Source organism: Zootoca vivipara, chromosome 9 (genome assembly GCF_963506605.1).
Source record: "Zootoca vivipara chromosome 9, rZooViv1.1, whole genome shotgun sequence".
Taxonomy (NCBI): Eukaryota; Metazoa; Chordata; class Lepidosauria; order Squamata; family Lacertidae; genus Zootoca; species Zootoca vivipara.
The window spans coordinates 55960418-55979824 of NC_083284.1; the positions used below are offsets into that span (position 1 = coordinate 55960418).

The 19407-nt window shown below is 47.2% G+C and overlaps 1 protein-coding gene across 2 annotated transcripts in view; it reads left to right on the top strand.

The window, feature by feature from the left end:
* The first annotated feature begins 232 nt into the window (after window positions 1-232).
* CRACD (capping protein inhibiting regulator of actin dynamics) overlaps window positions 233-19407 on the top strand; it is a 149183-nt gene continuing 130008 nt past the window's right edge. For both annotated transcript variants that reach the window (XM_060278801.1, XM_060278802.1), the window contains exon 1: window positions 233-384. The gene's annotated coding sequence lies outside the window, so the exon portion shown is untranslated. The remainder of the gene's footprint in view (window positions 385-19407) is intronic.

Consider the following 19407-nt stretch of genomic DNA (forward strand, 5'->3'; position numbering starts at 1 on the left):
CGGTTCCACGAAGGTGAATCACACGCGGGAATCGAACAACGCTCACGTAGCCTCCTTTCTACCGAATGACCTATTATTAGGCGAGGCTTAGGGGTGGGGCCGAAGAGAGAGAAGCCTAGTTTAAAGGGGGGGGAGCGAGCGAGCGATTGCGCCTCGACCTCCCCGGAGCCTGTTCCCTCCCTTCTCAACTTGAGGCTGCCGGGTTGCAGGGAGAGAGCCCGAACATGTGATCGCTGGCATCGCATTGGCTCGCCTTGCCATGGTGTGGCAGCAGCGCGGGCAGCAATGGAGGCGGCTTAAGGGACGAGGCTGGGCGGCTGCTGCTGCTGGCTGGCTGGACCGCAGATGGGAAAGCCCGACTCAATTTCTCGTCACCAAATCCAGGTAGGACCTTCGCAACCCCCCCCCCCTTTTGTCTTCTTTCTCTCTTACGCGTATTTACGCATAAAAGCATTGTTCAGAAGCCGCCGAGGCGTGGGTTTGAATCCTGCCGTCTGGTTTGCGTCTCCTGACCTTGTCGCTTTCAGGCGTTCGCACCTCTTGTTCCGTTAACCCCCGAAATCCATTCTTGTGTTTTTTTTAGGGGGACTCCGCGCCTGTCTATTGTTAGACTGCAGGCTGCTATTTCCTTGGGTGGTGTGTGGGTCTGTGTTTGCGTGGAAGGCTGGCTTGCAGGCTGCCAGTCAACCGTCCTAGGGGATGTGTCAGCTATCTGAAAACAGGGTATTTCTTGAGCATCAATGAAAGGCATCTGTGATGAACGTACACATTGGCATCTCTCCTAAAAGGATTAAATAAAAGCAGAGCTATGCATGTTGGCAAGGATTGCTTTGGCAGTACTTTCATACCCTATAGATTTCAGTGTGCACTGACTTTTGAATTTCTTCCTTTAAAAAAAAAATCCCTTGGGTTAGTGTTTTCTTTGATTCTTGCATTAATTTTCCCGGAGGCAAGAGAGAAAGGGATGACTTTTGTTTGCTTGCTCCATCTCCCACAAAGCTCGAGAGCTGCATTGCTTTGTCTAACCTTCTCTAAGGCCATTTATCATGGAACTCCCGTCACCATATTTTAATGAGCTGTGAAATCTGCTAGTTATCATGGTTGAAAGACAGAAGGTTTCGTTTCCTGCGAACCCACCACCCACCCAATAACTAGATCAAGCGCCCTAAAGGTTGCACTATCTGGAATTAGAAGTCTGTTTTCCGTCAAGGCTTTTCATTCATAATAATACTTTTTTTTTTTTTTGCAAAAAAACAACCCTGACTATAAGGGGACAATCCTAAACATGTTTACACCAGGAGCACATCCCACTGAGCTCAGTGAGTAAATTTACTCCCTGGTAAATTGGTTTTAGGATTGCCCTTCTTGCCCTTACTTCCTCACTTCTTTTCTCCAGACAGCTGGAAAGTCTGAATTGCACAAATGCTGCTGTTTCAAGGAAGCAGGTGATCAAGGTCGGAATCCTTTGCAAATTCAAGGTTTTCTTAAGAACTGTGCAAGCGGTCTTTGGGATTTAGGAAATATTCCAAATTTTTTTTGCGCTCGTCTGCCCAAGAGGGTTAAAGGAAAACTAGAAGCCACAACCGTACATGTTGAAATTTTAATATGGTTAACAATAGTGTGGCTGAAATTGAGAAGCTGGGGGAGGGGAAGAGGTTAGTAGTAGAGAGAAGGGAAGCATGCCCAGAGTACAAGGAGTACTCTAAAGCCCCTTTTTCATTTGTCTCCTCCTCAAAAGAAGTAGCTCTGATGATATCAATAATGTCTGTGTGTTTTAGGGGGTTGATACGAGAACGGAAGCGGAATCTTTATACAATAAATCCAATTTGCAATCAATATTCAGGAACACAGTAGGCAAGCTGAGTAGAGTGCAAATCTTAAAAAAAACCAAAACCCCTAAAGGTCACAGGAAAGTTTATTAGAGGTATCAAAAATGTTCACTTAACGTGTGGCATTTTTTCTTGTCCTAATAAAAAGTATTGTTGCGCTGTAAGAATAGCATTCACATTACTGCACGCACACATACACGCAAAAAGGAAAAGGGCAGTGTGTATTTCACTAGGTGTTACTCAGCTATTTGTTGGGGGGGGGGGAAATAAACAGACCGCAGAAAATCATTAAGAAATGAATACTTGTAGCTCGAGGAACGCAAGAGCAGACTCAAGATCCATTTAATCTGCCATCATGCTTCCACCTGTGGCGATGGTGGCCTCCCCCAGCATTTGCTTAGGAAGAACTGGTATTGCTGGTGTTGAGCCATAATGGTACACACCCATCTTGCCAAACTTCCCCTCCTGTATTACTGTGATGAGCCGCCACCAGCCCTCTGAGCAATGTTACGCAATGATATAGTATTGTTTGTAGAGGAATTGAGGTGAGCAGGGGGTTGGCACTCCTCAGTTGCCAGGTGATGGCTGCCATTTATTTTGCCCATAAGGTCCCTCCTATTGGTGTTGCATCATCTAGCTCTACAATATACCCTTTTTCTATATGGAATGGCTAGAACTGTACCCATTATTCCAAATGCAGGCTGGCATATGTTGATAGACCTGCATTAAATTACTGGCTATCTTGTGCATTACACTACCGTACTTGTAGTTTTCAATTCCTTTATGTCAATCTTTAGCATAGCATTTGGGTTTTTCGCAGACACCACACACACACACACACACATCGGATTGGCTTTTTCACTGCAGGATCCACCATAACCCCAATATATTTTTCCTAGTCAGTCACTGCCAGGTTAGATCCAGTCAATGCATGTGAGGTTAGGGTTTTATCTGAATTCCTTTACACTTCACAGTGCAAATCTTATACTTGGATACTCAGAAGTCATTCTCACTGAGTTGAATGAGACTTTCTCCCAAGTAAGTTGGGTTAAGGTTGCAGGCTGAACACAAGCAACAACAACAACAACAGCAGCAGCAGCAGCAACAACAACAACAAATTTATTACTTATACCCTGCCCATCTGGCTGGGTCTCCCCAGCCACTCTGAGCGGCTTCCAACAGAATATTAAAAACACGATAAAACATCAAACATAAAAAAACTTCCCTAAACAGGGCTGCCTTCAGACATTTTCTAAAAGTCAGGTAGTTATTTCCTTGACATCTGATAGGTCAGGGTGGACACCACTACCAAGAAGGCCCTCTGCCTGGTTCCCTGTAACCCCACTTCTCTCAGCGAGGGAACCGCCAGAAGGCCCCGGGAACTGGACCTCAGCGTCCAGGCTGAACAATGGGGGTGGAGACGCTCCTTCAGGCATACTGGACCGAGGCCGTTTAGAGCTTTAAAGGTCAGCACCAACACTTTGAACTGTGCTCGAAAACATACTGGCAGCCAATGTAGGTCTTTCAGGACCAGTGTTACGTGGTCTTGGCGGCTACTCCCAGTCACCAGTCTAGCTGCCGCATTCTGGATTAGTTGTAGTTTCCGGGTCACCTTCAAAGGTAGCCCCACGTAGAGCGGATTGCAGTAGTCCAGGGGTCAGCAACCCTTTTCAGCCGTGGGCCAGTCCACAGTCCCTCAGACCATGTGGTGGGCCGGACTATATTTTTTGGGGGAAATGAACGAATTCCTATACCCCACAAATAACCCAGATATGCATTTTAAATAAAAGCACACATTCTACTCATGTAAAAACACTAGGCAGGCCCCACAAATGACCCAGAGATGCATTTTAAATAAAAGGACACATTCTACTCATGGAAAAACATGCTGATTCCCAGACCGTCCGTGGGCCGGATTGAGAAGGCGATTGGGCCCACGGGCCTTAGGTTGCCTACCCCTGCAGTAGTCTAAGCAGGAGATAAGCAGAGCATGCACCACTCTGGCAAGACAATCCATGGGCAGGTAGGGTCTCAGCCTGCTTACCAGATGGAGCTGGTAGACAGCTGCTCTGGACACAGAATTGACCTGCGCCTCCATGGACAGCTGTGAGAATCTCTCGTTCTGTTTAGATGTTGATTCACCAAGATGTAAGAAATTTTTGGGTGGTGGTGGGAGGAGAGTTCTTTTCACTTGGCTGCCTCACACTTTGCCTGGCTACACTACTGCCCTCCCCTGACTTCCCAAAGCAGATCCTTCAGGGAATCACACCGTTGATTTCCCTTCAGTTACAGGTAGGTAGCCGTGTTGGTCTGCTGTAGTCGAAACAAAATAAAAGAATTCCTTCCAGTAGCACCTTAGAGACCAACTAAGTTTGTCATTGGTATGAGCTTTCATGTGCATGCACATATGTATCTGAAGAAGTGTGCATGCACACAAAAGCTCATACCAATGACAAACTTCGTTGGTCTCTAAGGTGCTACTGGAAGGAATTCTTTTATTTTGTTTCGATTTCCCTTCACTGTCAGAACTGGCCATTTGCTCTAAACTTTCTGCTCCCTTTTCTTTACCCAGCAGTCAGAGCAGTCTTGATTGTGTACGTTCAACTTAGCATTTTAAAAGGGAAGAAAAGATGGCCTGAGAGTTCAGGTTTCTCAATGCAGGTCTGATGTACCTGATTCTGCTGATTTACAAAATAGGGCTATTATTCAAACGTGTCATTTCAGATCTATAAGGTCACCTCAGTGGAGACAGCAAAGGGTACAGCAGTATGGGCATTAGTTTATGAAAGAGGGGTGATTTCTAGTGTTTTCCGTGTAGTTGATTTTTATTTCTTTAGTTATTGCGCCTTATGAAAGCTCTCTCTTATTCTCTCATTTGGGAAGAGAAACTGAGGCTGAGAGAGAAGTGACTTGAAAGGGAGCATTGCTCTTCCCTGGTCTTTTTTACTCTTGCACCGTGCTGAACTAAGTCAAAGTTTGGTTTAGTATGTCATCTGAATCTGGGCTCATGGTTAAGCGCTCTCATCATTGACCACAAGCTGTAGCCAGCAAGGAAGCCCAAGTTTGGATGACACACTAAGCCAAACCTTGGCTTAGCTCAGTGTGTTATTAGAATGAAAAAGACCGGGGGGAGGGGGGGAGGAGAAAATGCCTGTGAGTGTCTCTCCAAGAACATGTTTGCATGTTCTCAGTAAGCCACAGTTTAGTTTAGCCTTGCTGTGCAAACCAGGCCAACACAGTTAACTTACAGTATGTTTTTATTCATTCTGTTGATTTTTCCCAAGTGTGTCTTAATTGCCACTTCTATGGTCTTATTTTTGCAATGTACTATGCATTATGGTGTTTCATTATTTCGCTATAAGCTGTCCTAAGAGTTTTAACTGAAGAGTGGCATATCACTTTTTTATATACAATGTATTCAATGGGAAATAGTTAAGAAGGACAGAAATTTCTGATTAGAGTCTTTTCAGAAGGTAATTTTTAAGAGTGCCATACTGTTAACATTTTTTCTCGTTCTAGTTTGATCTTTATAACCCAGGGATATTAATATAATTCCCATCTCTCCCCCCCCCCGGCCCCTGCTTCTCCGCCCAAGAAGCTGCCAAGTTCCGGATTGAAAAATACAGGACCAGCAGCAGCGCAGCAGCGGAAGTCGGTGTGCGTAGAAGCGACTTCCGGCACCGCTCTGCCCATTTCCAAAATATCTGCAGTGCCAGAAGTCGCTTCTACGCACTTCCGGATATGCGTAGTAGCGACTTCTGACGGCGTGGCCATTTTGGAAATGGGCAGAGCGGCACCAGAAACAAGGCCGCCGGCAGGAGCTGCTTTCTGGGGGATTTACGAGAGATAAATCCATTCGTGAGACCAGCGTAAGAAAATACGGGGGTTTCCCAGGCAAAACGGGGTACTTGGCAGCTATGGGGGTCAGCAACCTTTTTCAGCAGGGGGCCGCTCCACTGTCCCTCAGACTTTGTGGGGGGCTGGACCATATTTTGAAAAAATACATATGAACGAATTCCTATGCCCCGCAAATAACCCAGAGATGCATTTTAAATAAAAGGACACATTCTACTCATGTAAAAATATGCTGAATCTTGGGCCAGATCTAGAAGGTGATTGGATCAGATTCCGCCCCTGGGCCTTAGGTTGCCTACCTACTCATGCAATAGCCTCTTCCTGCTTATTTTTACAGGACTAATTAGGAGGCAAGAGCCAATCTGAGTAGGGAAATTCAAGAGATGTCCGGCCAGTCTGCATTCCAAAACAGGGCAGGGTTGAGGAGCAATTCCAGACAATGGGTGATGATGATAATCTACAGCAACTACTGTGGAAGAGTTCCCAGCGTAGGCAGGGCTGACTCAGGATGACAACCCTCAGGGAATAGTTTCTGAATCCCAGTTGTTTGAATAGTCCCTCAGTCAGCACTTTGGGGGGGAATAAAAATGGAAAATTTGAACTTATGGACCCCTAACGTATCCCTTAAGTTAATTATATGCAGCTGTTCATACATTTTCCCCAGGTGCTCGAGGGCGTAGTGTTTCTTCTGTCAGTTGTGTTTCGAGTTCTTTTGTTGTATAGGCCCACTGACTCTTATTGTACAAGTAGCCTTATAGATAGCGGCATCGAATCTTTAGAACAAATAATTAAACAATGCATGGATATCACTTTTGGCTATTACATTAAAATGAGTAGTTTGAGACATTGGTTTGTTCGACCAACACCGTGAACTTTAATAGTGGCCTCAGTCTCTGGGTTTGTACATTTTTGTCTCGAAACATGTCTAAGGACATTCTTGAGGGGTTTTTCTTCCTTTAAATAGCAGGCTCTTCCATGTTTCCTGCCTAGATGGCATTTGCCCTGGAGTCCAAGAATCTAAAAAGGTATACATGCAGTTTTTGTACAGTGGTTTTGTTGACATTGCGCTAAAACAGAAAATGTTAGGCTAATATTCCACGAATTCTTTTATAAACACTCTCCAGTTGTCTTTGATAATCCAGGTAATTATCTGCTTGGAATTCTCCAGTTCCTCTCAAAATTTCTCTCTGGTTCGTCAGGCCTTTTCAAAAACAGAGTTCTGTGGTAGCTTAAAGATTTGCATATGGCATAAAGTTTCCTGGATTGGAATCCACTAAGTCAGATGCATGAAGTCTTATTCTAAAGTTGTGTGTGTGTGTGTGCGCACTCTTTCTCTAAATATATATGGGTCCAGAACACTGTTTAGTCCTGTTATGTACAGCAGGTGTTGTAACCTTCCAACAGTTTGACTTCACCCCCAAAGGCACAGTCCTCCATTGTCTCCCAAGACAGAGGCCAACCAATGCTATGTTGGATAAGTTTCAGCTAATAAGACTCAAGTACATGGACAAGATACTTGGATCAGTCAGGGCGACCACTTGCGCTCTGGACCCTTGCCCCTCTTGGCTGATAAACGAGCAGGGAGGGGACAGCTGGCTGGGCCAGGGTGGAGATTAATGTCGTATTGTGAGAGGGTGAGGTCCCTGCCTGCTTGAAGGAGGCAGTAGTAAAACCCCTCCTCAATAAATCCTCCCTGGATTTACTGGCCAGTTGCCTGTGGCAGGAGCTGGGACAGAGCAATGGCAGCTCACCCCATCGTGCAGAATCGAACCACCGACCTTCTGATCGGCAAGCTCAAGAGGCTTGGTGGTTTAGAGCACAGCACCACCCGTGTTGTGTTTCCTTTTACCTACATAAAAGCAAAATGCCTGATTGATTGGCCATCCTGCTGACATGGTGATTTGGGCAGTTTAAACACCTCCCACTTTGCAAATACTGTAGTAATAAAAAGTAATGTATGGTGACATAGTGCCACACTGGAAATGAACAAATGAAATGGTCCAGCACATGGGCATAGCCAGTTTTTGTTAGGGGGGTTAGAACCTCAAGTTTGTATTGATTTTTATTGATTTGGGGTGGGAGCTGACCCCCCTTGGCTATGCCCATGATCCATCATAAGGAGAAATTTTGTCTGTCTCCTATAAATTGTAGGCCTATGTAGTGGTTCTTCTGTCTCTATATATTTTAAGAATGGAAAACAACGGTGATAGTGTTAACTGATTGCAGTGTTTGTGTTCCTCAGGATTAATTTTCTTTAAATCTTGGTGCTTGACTATAATTACAAGAACTGCAGTTGGTCAACCATGCTATAAATGCTACCTGAATTGTAGCAGCTGTTATTAAATTGCAACAAGGAGAATAGTTCGAAAGCTCCAAGCAATCTGTGTTTTTGATGTTCATAATTCGAGTCCTAAGTAAATAGATAGGAAATGTTTTTGCTAGAGAAGCCATTTATATACAGATGTAGATGCCTGTAAGCAATATATTAAATTTACATCTCTAGTCGCCCTAGATTTTGAAGCCTAACAATCAATTAACAAAATATATTTTTGAGCTCAGTCTGTACATTCCAAAGTTTGCAAAGGCCATGTAAAAGAGTGGTGCTCCTCTCTCTCTCTCTCTCTCTCTCTCTCTCTCTCTCTTGACAAGTGTTCTATTTAATAGCTGCTGTTAATAGCATATAATGGAAAACCACCTCTACCGTTCTATGACTGGGAATCCTCTGGCTGCAAGCTCCATTCTCAGATTGCTGGGAGTAAATTTGCACCATCTTAGAGGGAGTGGGGGTGGGAATGCAGAAATAGGTTGGCAGGAAGAGTGGTTATTATTTACCCTGCTCCCTCCCACTGGAGTCAGTAATAGGGGTTAGGAGTTTGTGTAGATGTACCATCCTGTCCTTTGGACTCAGGTGGCACTGTGTTCTAAACTACTGAGCCTCTTGGGCTTGCCGGTCGGAAGGTCAGCGGTTCGAATCCCCGCGACGGGGTGAGCTTCCATTGCTCTATCCCAGCTCCTGCCAACCTAGCAGTTCAAAAGCACACCAGTGCAAGTAGATAAATAGGTACCGCTGCAGCGGGAAGGTAAATGGCGTTTCTGTGTGCTCTGGTTTCCATGACAGTGTTCCGTTGTGCCAGAAGCGGTTTAGTCATGCTGGCCACATGACCCAGGAAGCTGTCTGTGGACAAATGCCGGCTCCCTCGGCCTGAAAAGCGAGATGAGCGCCACAATCCCATGGTCGCCAGGGAGTGTTTGGGAGGACTGCTCCCCCTGAAGCCCACTTCCACCTGGGGCTTGGGGCGGGTCCCCCACTCCACCACAGCTTTTAAGGCTCCTGGGAGGCCTGGAACATTGCTGCTGCTGCTGCTGCTGCTCTGCCAGGGAGTGTTTGGGAGGACTGCTCCCCCTGAAGCCCACTTCCACCTGGGGCTTGGGGCAGGTCCCCCACTCCACCACAGCTTTTGAGGCTCCTGGGAGGCCTGGAACATCAGTGCTGCTGTGAGTACTGGAAGGACTGCTCCCCCTGAAGCCCACTTCCACCTTGGGCCCGGGGGCGGGACCCATACTCTACCACAGCTTTAAGGCTCCTAGGAGGCCTCAAACAGTGCCGCTGCTGCTTTTCTTGTAATTCTGATGTGTTTGTAACTTTTATTGTTTTTGGTTTTTGTTTATCGTTTAGTCTGTTAGTTTGTTTTCTGTATTGGTTTTAAATTCGATTTTAAGGGGAGGGGTTAATTTTAGTTTGTAATTTTGTCTTTGTTTGTATTGTTTTATTGCATTAGTTTGTTTTCTGTATTGGTTTTAAATTTGATTTTAAGGGGAGGGGTCAATTTTAGTTTGTAATTTTCTGTCTTTGTATTGTTTTACTGTATTTGTTTGATTTACATAGGTTTTAGGGAGGGATTTTTAGTCGGGTGTGGGAATCTGTTAAATTTTAGTGTATTTGTAATTTTTATTGTTTTTGGTTTTATTGTGTTTTTTGTGTTTTTATTTTGTTCTGTTCTTTGCTGTTTTTTACAGAGGTTTTATTTTGTTTTTAAGGGGAGGGGTCAGGGCTGCCCGGGAGGGGGTCCCAGCAAGCAAAATGGCTGGGGCAGATTCCACAGGGGGTGATGCACTGGGACAAACGATCTCAGTGGTCACGGGTAGGAGGAGGAGTTACGCTAAGACCAGACCATGTCATTACCGAGGAGGCAGACTTAGTCGTTGTCTGAGGACTATCCCTGCCTCCGGGTCTGGTCCTGACCGGACGGATATTGGAATCAGCAAGGGATACCCACATGACCTGAAGGTGCTGCTGTGCAATGCCAGGTCGATGATGAATAAGACCACTGCCATTCACGACCTGATTGTGGATGGAGGATTTGACCTGGCATGTGTGACAGAGACCTGGTTGGATGAAGCCGATGGGCCCGTTCTTGGCGCTGCTTGTCCACCAGGTTTCTCTTATGCACAGCAACCCAGGCCATCTGGGCGGGGAGGGGGGGTTGCAGTGATTTTTAGGAAGTCATTAGTTTGCACCAGGCGTCCTATTGGTAAGACGGAGTTTTCTGAGTGCATGTTCTGGAAGTTGGGCAATAGGGGCAGTACAGGATTCCTTTTGGTGTACCGACCTCCCCGCTGCACCAAGGATTCCCTGCCCGAGCTGCTTCAGGTCGTGTCGGATGTGCTCCTGGAGACACCTAGCTTGGTTGTCTTAGGGGATTTTAACATCCATGCCGACACGACCTTACAAGGAGCCGCTCGGGACTTCGTGGAAAGCATGGCCACCATGGGGCTGTCCCTGAATAAGTCTGGCCCAACTCATAGCCGCGGACATGCCTTGGACTTGGTGTTTACCTCTATGGATGTTGGTGATCTGACATTAAGTAAAAGCGAAACAAAAGAAGTGCCATGGTCAGATCACTTTCTGGTGCAACTGGACTTCTCCGCAACCCTTCCCCTCTGCAGGGAGGTGGGACCGATTCGGATGGTCCGCCCCCACTACTTAATGGATCCAATTGGCTTCCAGAGAGTGGTAGGGGATGTTTTATCCCATGCCGATGGCCTTTCAGCTGATTCCCTGGTGGCCCGCTGGAATGCGGAGTTAACCAGCGCTATTGACTGTCTGGCTCCGAAGCGCCCTCTCAGATTGCATGGAGCCCGGACAGCCCCGTGGTTTTCCCCGGCGCTGAGGGCGATGAAACAGTCGTTGAGACGGCTAGAGCGCCGGTGGCGGAAAACTCATTTTGAATCAGACCGGACACGGGCTAGAGCTCAACTTCGAGCCTACCAAGTGGCAATGGCGACAGCGAAGAGGACCTTCTTCACCGTCTCCATCGCATCTGCAGAAAACAGCAGCAGGAGACTCTTCCAGGTGGTTCACAATTTAGCGGAACCACCTGCTCCATCCGGGCCCAGTACAGGCCACATGATCTCCTGCAATGATTTTGCAAAGTTTTTTGCAGATAAAGTCGCTCAGATTCGGGAAGAGGTAGACTCCACCGTGGGAGCAGGGCCGGGGCGGGGGAGTGCTAGAGTCCTGTCTAGTCAAGTTTTGTGGGATCAATTTCAATCTGTTACCTCCGAGGATGTGGACAGGCTGCTTCGACGAGTGAAACCAACCACCTGTCTCCTTGATCCTTGCCCATCCTGGCTTATAAAAGCTAGCCAGGAAGGGCTGGGCGATGGGCTTCGCGGGTTGGTAAATGCTTCTCTCCATGAAGGAGCCTTCCCAGACCCCCTGAAAGAGGCGGTTATTAAACCGCTTCTTAAAAAACCATCTTTAGATCCGGCCAATATGGCCAACTATCGCCCAGTCGCAAAACTTCCATTCTTGGGCAAGGTGATTGAGCGAGTGGTTGCTGAACAACTTCAGGCACGCCTGGAAGAAGCGGACCATTTGGATCCCTTCCAGTCAGGATTCAGGCCTCATCATGGGACTGAAACTGCCTTGGTCGCACTGGTCGATGATCTCCGGCGGGCTAGGGACAAAGGTAAGAGCTGTTTCCTTGTTCTGCTGGATCTCTCAGCGGCTTTTGACACCATCGACCATAACATCCTTCTGGATCGTCTAGAGGGTTTGGGAGCTGGGGGCACTGTCATGCAGTGGTTCCGCTCCTTCCTCCTGGGCCGTGTTCAGAAAGTGGTGGTGGGGGATGAGTGTTCAGACCCCTGGGCTCTCACTTGTGGGGTGCCTCAGGGTTCTGTCCTCTCCCCCATGCTTTTTAACATCTATATGCAGCCGCTGGGAGAGATCATCAGGGGGTTTGGGCTGGGTGTCCATCAGTATGCTGATGATACCCAGCTCTACCTCTCTTTTAAATCAGAACCAGTGAAGGCGGTGAAGGTCCTGTGTGAGTGCTTGGAGGCGGTTGGAGGATGGATGGCGGCTAACAGATTGAGATTGAATCCTGACAAGACAGAAGTACTGTTTGTGGGGGACAGGAGGCGGGCGGGTCTGGAGGACTCCCTGGTCCTGAATGGGGTAACTGTGCCCCTGAAAGACCAGGTGCGCAGCCTGGGAGTCATCTTAGACTCACAGCTGTCCATGGAGGCACAGGTCAACTCTGTGTCCAAGACAGCTGTTTATCAGCTCCATCTGGTACGCAGGCTGAGTCCCTACCTGCCCACTGACTGTCTCTCCAGAGTGGTGCATGCTCTAGTTATCTCTCGCTTGGACTACTGCAATGCGCTCTACGTGGGGCTACCTTTGAAGGTGACCCGGAAACTACAACTAATCCAGAATGCGGCCGCTAGACTGGTGACTGGGAGCGGCCGCCGAGACCACATAACACCGGTCCTGAAAGACCTACATTGGCTCCCAGTACGTTTCCGAGCACAATTCAAAGTGTTGGTGTTGACCTTTAAAGCCCTAAACGGCCTCGGTCCGGTATACCTGAAGGAGCGTCTCCACCCCCATCGTTCTGCCCGGACACTGAGGTCCAGCTCCGAGGGCCTTCTGGCGGTTCCCTCACTACGAGAAGCCAAGTTACAGGGAACCAGGCAGAGGGCCTTCTCGGTAGTGGCACCCACCCTGTGGAATGCCCTCCCACTAGAGGTCAAAGAGAACAACAATTACCAGACCTTTAGAAGGCATCTCAAGGCAGCCCTGTTTAGGGAAGCTTTTAATGTTTGATGGATTTCTGTATTTTAATGTTTGATGGATTTCTGTATTTTAGAATTTCTGTTTTGTTGGAAGCCGCCCAGAGTGGCTGGGGGAACCCGGCCAGATGGGCGGGGTATAAATAATAAATTATTATTATTATTATTATTACTATTATTATTATTGTACTTAACTGTCCACAGGGGTCCTTTACCTTGTTCAACTTGCAGCAAACTCAAATTTGGCCAGCAGAGTCTTCCAGCCACTGAACCCTTCCTTAAGTATTCCAGATGTCTGGTGCTGGGCATCTTGTTCCACTGCCACACTCCCCTATCTGCCCACAGAGCAGCACTTCAACCGCTTCCAGGGATTGAATAGCCAGAGGATTTCAGTGATAGCGCTCCACTTTTGGCAGTATTATTATTTCCTTTGCAATTTTTGTTTTGTTTTGTAAGAGCAGGTGTGTTAGCTAAGAAGAGCACTAGGACTAAAGAGTGAAGTACAGTTGCATCTCAGCTCCTGAACGCCTCGGGAGTCGAATGTTTCGGCTCCCGAATGATTGAAAACCGGAAGTGAGTGTTCTGACTTTCGATTTTTTTTGAAAAAAGTTTTGGAAGCCGAACGTCCTGCAGCCAATCAGAAGCTGCACTTTGGTTTCCGAATGTTTTGGAAGTTGAACGGACTTCCAGAATGGATTCCGTTAGACTTCCGAGGTACGACTGTACAAGAGAGTGTACCAATACTTTTATCTGTGATAACAAATTCTATTAAATTTCTATTAAGATGCAGCATCAAGATATTTATGATTAATATCATAATCACAAAGATGTTAGTCAGGGCTCAAATTGAAGCACGTGAAATTGTTGCCAAACAAGGGGGTAATTGCTGTATAATTGTTTGATTTGAGATGTCACAATATAGAGCCCAACACATCCTTCCTGTATAGAAAGCATGTTCTGTCTCTGCAAATGGAGCCACCATGCCTGGAACCTGCTTTGGCAATTCGACTCCGTTGGGGGCAATTTTAGATACAGTTCTGCAACTATGTCTTTCCAAGGACCCCCCCCCCCCATCAACCTGTCAAAAGGCTGCCTAGTCAGTAGCATGCCTGGCAATTTTATATTCTCATAGTGCAAAATAGCAGTCTGTTTAATGTTTCCTGCACAATCACTGCCTCAGCAAACAGGAACTGTTGCCCTATATTCTGGCAGTGGATTAATGTAGTTTAGTTAATAGTTCTACTAGGATAGAAGTAGATACAGTGGTGCATGTTCTGGAAGTTGGGCAATAGGGGCAGTACAGGATTCCTTTTGGTGTACCGACCTCCCCGCTGCACCAAGGATTCCCTGCCCGAGCTGCTTCAGGTCGTGTCGGATGTGCTCCTGGAGACACCTAGCTTGGTTGTCTTAGGGGATTTTAACATCCATGCCGACACGACCTTACAAGGAGCCGCTCGGGACTTCGTGGAAAGCATGGCCACCATGGGGCTGTCCCTGAATAAGTCTGGCCCAACTCATAGCCGCGGACATGCCTTGGACTTGGTGTTTACCTCTATGGATGTTGGTGATCTGACATTAAGTAAAAGCGAAACAAAAGAAGTGCCATGGTCAGATCACTTTCTGGTGCAACTGGACTTCTCCGCAACCCTTCCCCTCTGCAGGGAGGTGGGACCGATTCGGATGGTCCGCCCCCACTACTTAATGGATCCAATTGGCTTCCAGAGAGTGGTAGGGGATGTTTTATCCCATGCCGATGGCCTTTCAGCTGATTCCCTGGTGGCCCGCTGGAATGCGGAGTTAACCAGCGCTATTGACTGTCTGGCTCCGAAGCGCCCTCTCAGATTGCATGGAGCCCGGACAGCCCCGTGGTTTTCCCCGGCGCTGAGGGCGATGAAACAGTCGTTGAGACGGCTAGAGCGCCGGTGGCGGAAAACTCATTTTGAATCAGACCGGACACGGGCTAGAGCTCAACTTCGAGCCTACCAAGTGGCAATGGCGACAGCGAAGAGGACCTTCTTCACCGTCTCCATCGCATCTGCAGAAAACAGCAGCAGGAGACTCTTCCAGGTGGTTCACAATTTAGCGGAACCACCTGCTCCATCCGGGCCCAGTACAGGCCACATGATCTCCTGCAATGATTTTGCAAAGTTTTTTGCAGATAAAGTCGCTCAGATTCGGGAAGAGGTAGACTCCACCGTGGGAGCAGGGCCGGGGCGGGGGAGTGCTAGAGTCCTGTCTAGTCAAGTTTTGTGGGATCAATTTCAATCTGTTACCTCCGAGGATGTGGACAGGCTGCTTCGACGAGTGAAACCAACCACCTGTCTCCTTGATCCTTGCCCATCCTGGCTTATAAAAGCTAGCCAGGAAGGGCTGGGCGATGGGCTTCGCGGGTTGGTAAATGCTTCTCTCCATGAAGGAGCCTTCCCAGACCCCCTGAAAGAGGCGGTTATTAAACCGCTTCTTAAAAAACCATCTTTAGATCCGGCCAATATGGCCAACTATCGCCCAGTCGCAAAACTTCCATTCTTGGGCAAGGTGATTGAGCGAGTGGTTGCTGAACAACTTCAGGCACGCCTGGAAGAAGCGGACCATTTGGATCCCTTCCAGTCAGGATTCAGGCCTCATCATGGGACTGAAACTGCCTTGGTCGCACTGGTCGATGATCTCCGGCGGGCTAGGGACAAAGGTAAGAGCTGTTTCCTTGTTCTGCTGGATCTCTCAGCGGCTTTTGACACCATCGACCATAACATCCTTCTGGATCGTCTAGAGGGTTTGGGAGCTGGGGGCACTGTCATGCAGTGGTTCCGCTCCTTCCTCCTGGGCCGTGTTCAGAAAGTGGTGGTGGGGGATGAGTGTTCAGACCCCTGGGCTCTCACTTGTGGGGTGCCTCAGGGTTCTGTCCTCTCCCCCATGCTTTTTAACATCTATATGCAGCCGCTGGGAGAGATCATCAGGGGGTTTGGGCTGGGTGTCCATCAGTATGCTGATGATACCCAGCTCTACCTCTCTTTTAAATCAGAACCAGTGAAGGCGGTGAAGGTCCTGTGTGAGTGCTTGGAGGCGGTTGGAGGATGGATGGCGGCTAACAGATTGAGATTGAATCCTGACAAGACAGAAGTACTGTTTGTGGGGGACAGGAGGCGGGCGGGTCTGGAGGACTCCCTGGTCCTGAATGGGGTAACTGTGCCCCTGAAAGACCAGGTGCGCAGCCTGGGAGTCATCTTAGACTCACAGCTGTCCATGGAGGCACAGGTCAACTCTGTGTCCAAGACAGCTGTTTATCAGCTCCATCTGGTACGCAGGCTGAGTCCCTACCTGCCCACTGACTGTCTCTCCAGAGTGGTGCATGCTCTAGTTATCTCTCGCTTGGACTACTGCAATGCGCTCTACGTGGGGCTACCTTTGAAGGTGACCCGGAAACTACAACTAATCCAGAATGCGGCCGCTGGACTGGTGACTGGGAGCGGCCGCCGAGACAACATAACACCGGTCCTGAAAGACCTACATTGGCTCCCAGTACGTTTCCGAGCACAATTCAAAGTGTTGGTGTTGACCTTTAAAGCCCTAAACGGCCTCGGTCCGGTATACCTGAAGGAGCGTCTCCACCCCCATCGTTCTGCCCGGACACTGAGGTCCAGCTCCGAGGGCCTTCTGGCGGTTCCCTCACTACGAGAAGCCAAGTTACAGGGAACCAGGCAGAGGGCCTTCTCGGTAGTGGCACCCACCCTGTGGAATGCCCTCCCACTAGAGGTCAAAGAGAACAACAATTACCAGACCTTTAGAAGGCATCTCAAGGCAGCCCTGTTTAGGGAAGCTTTTAATGTTTGATGGATTTCTGTATTTTAATGTTTGATGGATTTCTGTATTTTAGAATTTCTGTTTTGTTGGAAGCCGCCCAGAGTGGCTGGGGGAACCCGGCCAGATGGGCGGGGTATAAATAATAAATTATTATTATTATTATTATTACTATTATTATTATTGTACTTAACTGTCCACAGGGGTCCTTTACCTTGTTCAACTTGCAGCAAACTCAAATTTGGCCAGCAGAGTCTTCCAGCCACTGAACCCTTCCTTAAGTATTCCAGATGTCTGGTGCTGGGCATCTTGTTCCACTGCCACACTCCCCTATCTGCCCACAGAGCAGCACTTCAACCGCTTCCAGGGATTGAATAGCCAGAGGATTTCAGTGATAGCGCTCCACTTTTGGCAGTATTATTATTTCCTTTGCAATTTTTGTTTTGTTTTGTAAGAGCAGGTGTGTTAGCTAAGAAGAGCACTAGGACTAAAGAGTGAAGTACAGTTGCATCTCAGCTCCTGAACGCCTCGGGAGTCGAATGTTTCGGCTCCCGAATGATTGAAAACCGGAAGTGAGTGTTCTGACTTTCGATTTTTTTTGAAAAAAGTTTTGGAAGCCGAACGTCCTGCAGCCAATCAGAAGCTGCACTTTGGTTTCCGAATGTTTTGGAAGTTGAATGGACTTCCAGAATGGATTCCGTTAGACTTCCGAGGTACGACTGTACAAGAGAGTGTACCAATACTTTTATCTGTGATAACAAATTCTATTAAATTTCTATTAAGATGCAGCATCAAGATATTTATGATTAATATCATAATCACAAAGATGTTAGTCAGGGCTCAAATTGAAGCACGTGAAATTGTTGCCAAACAAGGGGGTAATTGCTGTATAATTGTTTGATTTGAGATGTCACAATATAGAGCCCAACACATCCTTCCTGTATAGAAAGCATGTTCTGTCTCTGCAAATGGAGCCACCATGCCTGGAACCTGCTTTGGCAATTCGACTCCGTTGGGGGCAATTTTAGATACAGTTCTGCAACTATGTCTTTCCAAGGACCCCCCCCCCATCAACCTGTCAAAAGGCTGCCTAGTCAGTAGCATGCCTGGCAATTTTATATTCTCATAGTGCAAAATAGCAGTCTGTTTAATGTTTCCTGCACAATCACTGCCTCAGCAAACAGGAACTGTTGCCCTATATTCTGGCAGTGGATTAATGTAGTTTAGTTAATAGTTCTACTAGGATAGAAGTAGATACAGTGGTACCTCGGTTTACGAACACAATTGGTTCCGGAAGTCTGCTCATAAACTGAAGCGTTCATAAACTGAAGCGAACTTTCCCATTGAAAGTAATGGAAAGTGGATTAATCTGTTCCAGACAGTCTGCGGAGTACTTAAACTGAAGTGTTCATAAACTGAAGCGAACTTTCCCATTGAAAGTAATGGAAAGTGGATTAATCCGTTCCAGATGGGTCCGCGGCGTTCATAAACCAAAAATTCATAAACTGAGGTGTTCATAAACCGAGGTTCCACTGTATTTATCTTTCAAATGAGAAGATCTTGTGTCTGCCCATTTTGCTCACTTTCACTCCAAGTGTCAACCTCCCCTTCCCCTTTCTTCCATTTCCTTCATCAAAGTACACTGTAAGCTCCTCAGAGCAGGAAACTGCCTTTTTTGGGTTATGTTTGTAAACGATATAAATAATAACCTAGCAAATAAAAAAGGCACACTCAGCTTTTTCACCAAGTAAAAGGACTTCTTCATTCACTGTAGCAATTTATTTTTCCTTGGTGTGCTGATTAAATATATATTGTTGCATGCCACCCCAATCTCCGAGCAGTGCAAGATTCCAAGGTTTCCCAGGCTTCGTGTTTCCTTTTGGAATGAGGCACAGCAGAGACTTTGGTGTCTTTATGTTGTATGGTTTAGTTACACATAAATACAACCTGACCCTATGATTGAGAGGTTCACCGCATTAACACCCCAAAAGGGTCTTGGTTCTCCCATAACCACAGCCTTGGATTCAAGCGGAAAGCAAACATTGTGCTCTGACTCTGCCTTTCCAGCCTCCAGCATTTTGCATCCATCTCACATTATTTAGTTCGTTCCAGAGGTCCGTTCTTAACCTGAAACTGTTTTTAACCTGAAGTACCACTTTAGCTAATGGGGCCTCCTGCTGCCGCCGTGCGATTTCTGTTCTCATCCTGAGGTAAAGTTCTTAGCCCAAGGAACTACTTTCGAGTTAGTGGAGTCTGTAACCTGAAGTGTTTGTAACCCGAGGTGTTTGCAACCCGAGGTACCACTGTACTCCTAAACTCTCTAAACTTTATCTGTTGAGGGAGGGGGGGCACCCATTTTCTTTTTCGCAAGAGCCTTTTGAGCCTTTGTTCTCTTAATGGCCTATCACTCAGGTGCTCACCTCAGCACAGGAAGCTATTTTGTCTTAATCTGGATCCAGGGATTAGGGATTAGTTTAACAGACCAAATCTAGATTAAATTCTAACACTTGGTGAATCTAGGGCAGGCACCCCCAAATTTCGGCCCTCCAGATGTTTTGGACTACAATTCCCATCTTCCCCAACCACTGGTCCTGTTAGCTAGGGATCATGGGAGTTGTAGGCCAAAACATCTGGAGGGCCGCAGTTTGATCTAGGGATTACAGGAGTCTGGCACCCAGAAACCTCATATAGTAGTAAATGTGTGAAAAAGAATAGAACAATAGAAGAGTGTTGACCAGATTTCTGGAAGCCTTACCATGGGGGGGGGGGGGGGGGAATGGAATCAAAGTGGATAAAAAGAAGCTCTGACTATAAAACACACACATAGGCAGTTGGGGATCATTCAGAT